This window comes from Silurus aristotelis (genome assembly GCF_946808225.1).
Source record: "Silurus aristotelis genome assembly, chromosome: 21".
Lineage (NCBI taxonomy): Eukaryota > Metazoa > Chordata > Actinopteri > Siluriformes > Siluridae > Silurus > Silurus aristotelis.
Window position 1 is genome coordinate 6,796,873 of NC_139594.1, and position 8,660 is coordinate 6,805,532.

Below are 8,660 nucleotides of genomic sequence, written 5' to 3' on the forward strand. Positions count from 1 at the left end.
ATAAACAGTAAAAAAAAAAAAAAAAAAAAAAAAAAAAAAAAAAAAAAAAAAAAAACCATATATATATATATATATATATATATATATATATATATATATATATATATATATATATATATATATATAAAATAAAATAAAGTCATCTGCATCTGAGTGTAAATTATGACTTAACAAATAAACTATGGTAAATGCATAATTTTTCTTTTTCTTTTAATTTCTTTTTTTTTTATCTTGTCATGTTGCACAATTTCATATCGCACTTAATGCTTAATTTCTGACATTCGCTTGTTTTATTTGTTGCTTATTTACTTATAATTAATAGACAGAAATATAGCAACAGGTTTACAAAGCTTTTTTTTTTCTTTGCTGTTGGTGCGTAAAGCTCAGCATTCCTTTTTTTTTTTTTTTTTTTTTTTTTTTTTTTTGCACAACATATAAAAACTACACTGACACTGAAACTTGGAAGAAAAAGAACTTGCTTTAGAAAACAAACAAACAAAACCACCAAAGTCAGCATCCTTTATTTCGAAAACAGCTCGGACATAAAGTAAAACCTCGCCCTGAACCTGCCCAGAAATCCTGCATTAATAAACACAACCACAGCTACCCAGAAAAAAACCTGCCAACCAGAACAACAAAAACACCACAGAAGATCAGAAGGTGTTCAATGTTTTTGATGGAAAGAGGGAAGCTGAGAGAATGAGGATGAAAGATTCAGACGCACATCTGTATGAAGCAGTGCGCGGAAAATTTGAACTGCAAAATAAATGATAATAATAAATAAATAAAAACATCAGCAGCGCGATATAGAGCTTTTTTTCCAACACAAGCATTAAAGTTGGCTTTCTGAGTCGGGATGAATGAGTGTGAGGTGTCAGGAGCTGGTTGTTAGATGAGTAAAGGAAAGAAAAAAAGCGCTCACCTGTGCGCGGCTCATGCAGTGATGTGCGGTGCCGGTGTGCGCGCCTCGCACTTTTCCACGCGCACGGAGGAAAATGTGCGCCACTAGCTGTCGACGCTGCTTTAAGATGATGATGATGATGATGATGATGGTGATGAAGGGTGGTGAAGAGAGAGAGAGAGAGAGAGAGAGAGAGAGAGAGAGAGAGAGAGAGAGAGAGAGGCGACACGAGACGCTCGACGTTCTTTTGGCTTTATTCGGTGAAAAACGCCTGATTCCCCGAAAGCAGCTTTGTCTCTTCCCTTTCTCTCCAAGTCTCCACAGATCCGTATATGGTCACCGGAAGTGCATCCAGCCTTGCCATGATTTGGTCTGTTGCTGCGGGGACGTCAGTTCTGCGCTCAGGCCGCTTTAGACGTGCGCGCGCGTGTGTGTGTGTGTGTGTGTGTGTGTGTGTGTGTGTGTGTGCGTGCGTGCGTGCGTAATTACACGTTTATTCCCGACGCCGTGCTTTATTATGCTTTAACTCACCGGCCACTACTGACCCAAAGTCACTAAAAGTATGCGACCACCCGAGTATCACCCACCTACAGATTTCTCTTACAATAAAACCCAGTCTTCTAGGAAGGCTTTATCCCTGATGGGATTTTGGAGCTCCTTCAACTCTTGAAGCAGACCAGTTCAGAGACCTGAAGTTTTTCTCATAGTGTTGAAGTCAGGAAATTGAAGTCTAGGCTGAAAACAATGATTTAGTCAAGCTGTTGGTCAGTAGGTTTTTCATATGGAAAGGAGCAGATCTTTAGGGATCATGGATATAGAGGGTTTTGGTGACCTTCAATTTCTGGATGCTCTTGTTCCCTCTTCACTTCCATGCGTTCAATCAGGTTCGTTGATGGCGGTGTGTCTCATATACGAGAAATCCCTCATGTCTGTGTTACCCTCTGGCTCTCCCTTTCAGTTATCCTGCCATAACAGGTCTTACCAGAGCCCCTTTCTACACCCTGATCACACTGTACAGTGTCTTTAAAGTTTATGGGACACAAGAATATATATTGCATGTGTCTTTTTTTCTGCCTCCCCTATAGTCTCTCTCTCTCTCTCTCTCTCTCTCTCTCTCTCTCTCTCTCTCTCTCTCTCTCTCTCTCTCTTTTTTTTTCTCTCTCTTCAGATCTGCCTAATTCATCCTGACACCCTACCTCTGGATGAAGTTCTCTTCAACTGGAGACCACTCAGTGCAGCTGACGATGGTTCCACATGAACAGTCTAAAGATCCTAAAGTTACTGAGCAACTCATGAATTATGAAGATGGATTTGGTCTGTAATTATTATAAACAGTCTGCTACAATGGCTTAGGACTGCAATTTGCATGAACAGTTCTGCATTTTGGGCCCATCACTGAACAGTTCACTCAACAGTGATGGAACAATAATGAATGTGCATTCAATGAGAATGAGGATGGAGTCCCTTTTGAGTCTGGTTCCTCTCAAGGTTTTTTTCTTATTTCTTCTTTTTGCTTGGACACTGGCTTGCTCATTAGGGATAAACTTATAAGGCACTTATAATATATACACTTGTATTTAAGAACCTATTCATATTTATAAAGCTGCATTGGAAAATTGTCCATTGTTAACAGCTCTTTACAAATAAAACTGAATTGTATTGAATTGTTCTTCTACTCCAACCTTCTCAGACCATGTTTACAGGGGTATTGTAATGCTGGAATAGATTTGCATCTCTGAGCTCCAGGAAAGAAAATTGTAATGCACAGAATAAAAATTCTGGAGAACTTTATGGTACAGAAACACGTGCAGGTGCAATGAGCCGGTGTCCACATACTTTTTTGACCAAATAGTGTAGAAAAAAAAGTATTACCAACGTATTGCTTTAAGTGTGTTCATCAAACAAAATCAACCAACTTGATACACACAATGTATCATACATGTTTACAAGTGTTTTTCCCACAAAATATTGACTTTATAATTGAATGCTATTCAAATTACTCATCAGTCTGATATGACCTCAATGTCTGAACCTCTAATACGTAAGTTTAATACGTTTTTCCCTTAATTTAAATCAGACACTAATATAGCTTTAAATGTAGAAGATTTAGTGAACAAAATTACAAGCAGAGGAATACAAGCAGAAGTTCAGATAATCAGTCGCAGGGTTTTCCCCAGAAGTTTATTCTACTGTGGACAGAAGAGGTAGTGAAGAGATATTTTTTGGCCCCCTATGGATTTTAATTAACACTCATCTTTTGCCACAGTTGTGACTTTGTGACTTTGGTTTCGACAGCTACGGTGTGAATGCAGATTTAGTTTTGTCACTATTTGAACTGGAACATATAATTTGCAAAAGGTTTAGAATAAAGAAGTGATGAGTATGGGAAATAAGATTCCACCACAGGGTTGTTAGGTTTACAACCTGCTATCCAGTGAGGACTTTCAACAATCCAGGAATGATGAGAAAGTGAAGAGCTGGTGCTTCCTCTAAATTTAGATGGCTTGGGCACCATATAAGAGCATACAGCTCCTGAAAGAGCTATGTCAGGGACATCTTACTGGAGAGAGAGAGCACAGGGCTGACCCAAAATCTGCTGGAGAGCTTATAGCTCACAGCTATCAAAGAAATATCTTGGAATGCCCCAGGAAGGGAATCTTTGGCTGGAATTGAGAATTTCAGACTGACCCTCACTTGCTGCTACCGCTCCAGTAGGAAAGACACAGAAAACAAACATTACTAAATTAATTTGTAGCCTGCCAAGTGGAAATTATAGTAAATTAAATAATACAAAGACTGAAATCCTATTGTTATTTCTAGTGGTCAAAGTGTGAGATCTGAAAAGTGGGGGCTGTGGCTGTAGTCCCTGTTACACTCAAGCTAATACCCTTTTCAAGATCAGTTGCTGTTTTATTTAATATCTCTCATATCTAGCTGTCCAATCCAGCACCCCTGGTTCCTGTGTCTTGCATTGTTCTTGCACCCTTGCAGATACAAATTGCAATTACAGATTGAATCTCGAAGATCCTCTTGAGAACAACTCGATTGGATCAGGAGCATCTGTAAAATCTTTATCTTCATCATCTTCAGCTCTCTACAAAATATATTTCATGGTCTTCAAGACACTCAAGGACATTCAAAAACTGTCTCGGCTGTTGGCGTCAGGCTGTTGTTGTGCTGAAAGGTAAAGTCTTAAATTATGTGATAATCTCTGAAACCATTTTTCTTCAAGGACATTTTTGTATTACACTTCATTATTCCCTCCGTTCTGACTCTTATGCTGCCACCACCATACTTCGTTGTAGGGATATTATTACTTGTTTAATTGCAGTACTTGGATTTCCAGATGTAGCATTCGGAGTTAACTGGAACAGGGAATTTATTTCCCTTCAAAAACTATAGGCTGAGATATGGAATATTCCTGAAGTGCTCCAAATTCCTCAAAGGTTCTACAAATTTCTGCAGAAAACTCCCAAATCTTTGTTAGAGTAGTTCTTGGTCACCTCAGTGACCATTTGAAGCCCTGATGGTCCCACAATGATTCTATTGTACAGTGATGCAAACCCCCCCCCCCCCCCAGTGTTCTTAAAAGCTTTAGAAATGGAGATTCATATTTCATCACAACAATTTTTAAATGAGCTACAGAGTTCCTTAGAAAGTTCCTTTATGGTCTGTTTTTTTTTAACGAAGTACAGTGGAACTAACCCTCGCGAGCTCCGAGGTTCCACTGTACACTGTGAATTGTGGGACATTTCACAAACAGGTGTGTGCCTTTCTAAATCATGCACAAGTAGGCTCCAGTCCAGTGCTAGAGACATAGTCAAATCAAACAAGATGCTGAGTTCAGTTTTCAGTGCCTTAAGTCTGATTAAAAGGTCTATTTTGCTTTATATATATATACATTGGAACCCGGGTATGTCGCCGGCCTAGGGGGACGCCAAAAAGCATTGAGATAACTGATGATCGAGATAAACGAAAACCAATATGGCGGCAATATATTAACGTGCTTGAAATTTCTTTATGTACATGATGTGCGTTAATAAATGAGAATGTGCATGCATGTGTTTTTGGAGGGTTTTTACACAACAGAGTTGCCGCGATTTGTTTGATGAAGGCATGTTATAAAAATTTACATACATGTTTGTTAACACCAAAAGGCATAAGTGCACCAACTAACAGCAGAGATACAGTTTACCAGTATACAATACAAACCACTGTCGATTCTTAAAACAAACCTTTATTATATTCTCCAACATTGCAAACACAAAGATCGCTCACAAAATCACAAAAAACGCGCGGGGTGTAGTTAGTTTTTACAAAAAGCTAACCAGTGTCAACATTCAATTCTCGAGTAATTTCACTCTGACACAGCTCTGAAAAGTATCCTACACCTGTAGCATCTGTAAGGCTTGATTTTTCCGCCACTTCCGCGGGTTTTTCTGCGGCTGCACAGTGCCGTCTCACTACCGTATTTTCGCGTATATAAGACGCACCCTGGGTGAGGGGTATGTAAAACTTTCTATAAGACGCGTCTTATATAGTGGTGACGTGGCAAAAGCCAGCGATTGGTCATGCGGATTGAGATAACCGACGTTAAGTGGCAAATTTGCCCCCCTTGTGCTCGAGATATTAGGGTACGTCGACATAAAAGAATCGACATAACCGATAAAAAATGCTAAGACCAATCGAGAATTTGGCGGTTCCACTTCAAAAACGTCGACTTAATAGGGTTGGCGAGTTAACCAAGGTCGAGATAAGTGGGTTTGACTGTATATATATATGTATATATAAGTCAGCATTTAATAAAATAAAAAAATAAATCCCCTGCTGATGAAACTAGGGTCTTGCTTTTCAGTGTTGCATGTTTCCCTTATGTCAGAATGCCTAGCAACTCTTTCTTTGTTTTTTCTTTTCTCCTCTGATTGCTGGTGTGATTGCCTTTCTATCCAGCACAAAATTGGACTGTTGGATCCAACCACAAGGGTCAGCCTTCGCTCCTACATGCATCAGTGAACCTCTGCCACCCATGATTCTGTCGTTGGTTCACCACTGTTTCTTGCTTGGACCACTTTTGATGGATACTGACCAATGCAGACCAGGAACATCCCACAAGAGCTTCAGTTTTGGAGATGCTCTGACCCAGTCGTCTAGCCATCACAATTTGCCCCTCGTCAAACTCACTCAAATCCTCACCCTTGCCCATTTTTCCTGCTTCTAACACGTCAACATTGAGGACATAATGTGTACTTGTTGCCTAATATATTCCACTCGCTAACAGGTGCCATGATGAGGAGATACGTTTTATACACTTTACCAGTCATAATGTTATAATTTCAATGTTATGCCTAATTGATGTATCATCTAAATAAAACCATACTGTGAGATAAATACAGTATGAAGATGGAGCGGAAAGAAACAATTCTTTCATCAGTTGTCCGGTGGGTGAACCTGGAAGCAAGATAAATGTTTTTCATTCAGTGGTTCAAGATTCAAGAGACTTTAGCTTTATCGTCCACCTGCTTCCCAGGAAAATACAATAAAATGGCATCACGTCTCAAAGCATATCAATCCTCAGACCTCTATGACCACTGTGTGTAACCACCCACCCATCTGCAGCACCTCGCTGGCTATCTTGCTGCTATAAATAGTCTTAGACACATTAATTACATGGCTGCTAGAATGAGGGGCCTCACATCTCTGAAATTAGCCAGTACACAGGCGTTAAACCAAAGGTAGGCAGTTGCCAAATTGCTGAAGAAAACTCTTCAATGGCTCAGCGTGAGTGAATGCTAGGGAATCCACAGGCACCGGGGACATTGGCTTTTATTGTGACTGTTTAATGCCATTGGCCTCCTTACAAAAGTACATCATTCACATTTTCATGACTTACTGAAAATACTGAAACAACGCTGCACAAAGTTTTGACTGCCTGGTAAAGAAGATAACAGTAGACGTTAAATATCACAGTGTTTCAAGCTATAGTGAGAGAAAATCTATGTCCGTGTTTTTCTGTCAACAAATCGGCCAGCTGATCAGTGATCAGTTATCTATATTACTCACAATCACACATTCCGGTACTCATGTTAGTTCTCAGTCTTCAGTATTTTGTATTGTTTTCAAGATTTATAATCAAACTCTTGATATCACCCAAAGGAGGATGGCTTTCCCTTTTGAGTCTGGTTCCTCTTAAGGTTTCTTCCTCATATCATCTAAGGGAGTTTTTCCTTGCCACAATCACCCAGGCAGCTCATCAGGAATAAACACACATCCTTCACTTTAATTCATAAATTCTATAAAGCTGCTTTGAGACAATGTCCATTGTGAAACACGCTATAGAAATAAACTTGAACTTGAACTTTATTTACCTGCTCAAAAAATTCAATTGTAGAAAGAAAGAGGCTTTAAACGATCACATGTACACTATAGCACAACATAATTCTTTCTTCACATATCCCAGGGTGTTAAGAAGCTGGGATCAGGCATGATGAGGCAACCCAGAAGCAGAAAAGATTAAAAGACTTGCTTCAAGGCCCAACAGTGGCAGCTTGGAAATGCTGGGGATTGAACCCCCAACCTTCCACTCAGTAACCCAGAGGCTTAAATATCGAGCTACCAAATCAAACTTCACAATCAAAGATGGCCTTATGTTGAATGGTCTAAAGATACTCCTTTTACATACAGTACATTATACAAAGACCAGGCATAACATTATTTATATCTGAGTGCGTAACATGAATTAGATTCTGGCAGCAGATATTTTTCTATAGAGTATTATTTTAGTTTTTTGCGGCTATAGGGTAAGTGATAACGAAATCAGTAAGAGCCACAAAAATAAACGTAACCTGATGCGTCATTGGCATCGCTGGCAAATTGTGGTGGTGTAAGAGGAATAAAATGCTTAAGAACATGCATCCCACTCGTCACTCCAGTGATGATCCTTATCCTGTAACTGCACAGATTTTATATTTGATTTTGTTACTAGATATCCAAAGCTTTCGGATCATTATAAATAAATGATAAAAGCGTGGCAACTGGTAATGCAGACTTTAATACAGAGTAAGCCATAGTAATGTATTCACAATTTTTTTTCCCTGCTGAACTCCTTTATAAATAGATGATGCGTCTGGTGTCTTATAAGAGGCTCTCTTAAATTCACACCCCACAAGTGAGCCTTTCTGCTGTTTTCATATTTAAATCTGCACAGCGTGGTTGAAAAGATCAAATGGCTATATCTGTTTTAAGATCTAAAAAACTAAAAAAAAAAGCCCCACAGCATTCATATGTAAGGACGGCATCAAAAAGATGTGAACCAGGAAGTACTCAAGTGACAAAACATGTCTTTGATGATTTTGTTTTGTTTAAAAATCACCCAAATATTAAGAATTTTATTGGTGGATTTGGGCATCAGGTCTACAGCTTTCTTTAAGTTTATTTCATACTGAGAGAGAACATTGTGTCTTATGAGTTGTCGTGTAACCTGTGAGCCTTTGTTGAGTCGAAATGATGTTCTCGGATATGAAGTACATGGAAGGAACGACATCATTATTGGCACACAATATTTGGTCAAGCGTTGGATGTGGATACGCAGTTTGGGAAGCAGCTCCAGAAGGACGCTGGCTGTTATTTTGATCAGGAAGAAAAAAGGCTCATAATGGCCCTCTGCGCCGTTTCCATGGGCACATCATTTACCCACCCAGCTGGTGCGAGATTCACGAAGTGGCCGCCTCATGGCATCTTTAAAAAGACGGTTGTTTAACTT

General features: G+C 39.3%; 1 protein-coding gene across 1 annotated transcript in view; it reads right to left on the reverse strand.

The window, feature by feature from the left end:
• The window catches only part of baiap3 (BAI1 associated protein 3), a 48,100-nt gene extending 46,787 nt beyond the window's left edge, over window positions 1-1,313 (reverse strand). Inside the window, exon 1 of the mRNA XM_083524355.1 lies at window positions 923-1,313. The gene's annotated coding sequence lies outside the window, so the exon portion shown is untranslated. The remainder of the gene's footprint in view (window positions 1-922) is intronic.
• Window positions 1,314-8,660: the final 7,347 nt, after the last annotated feature.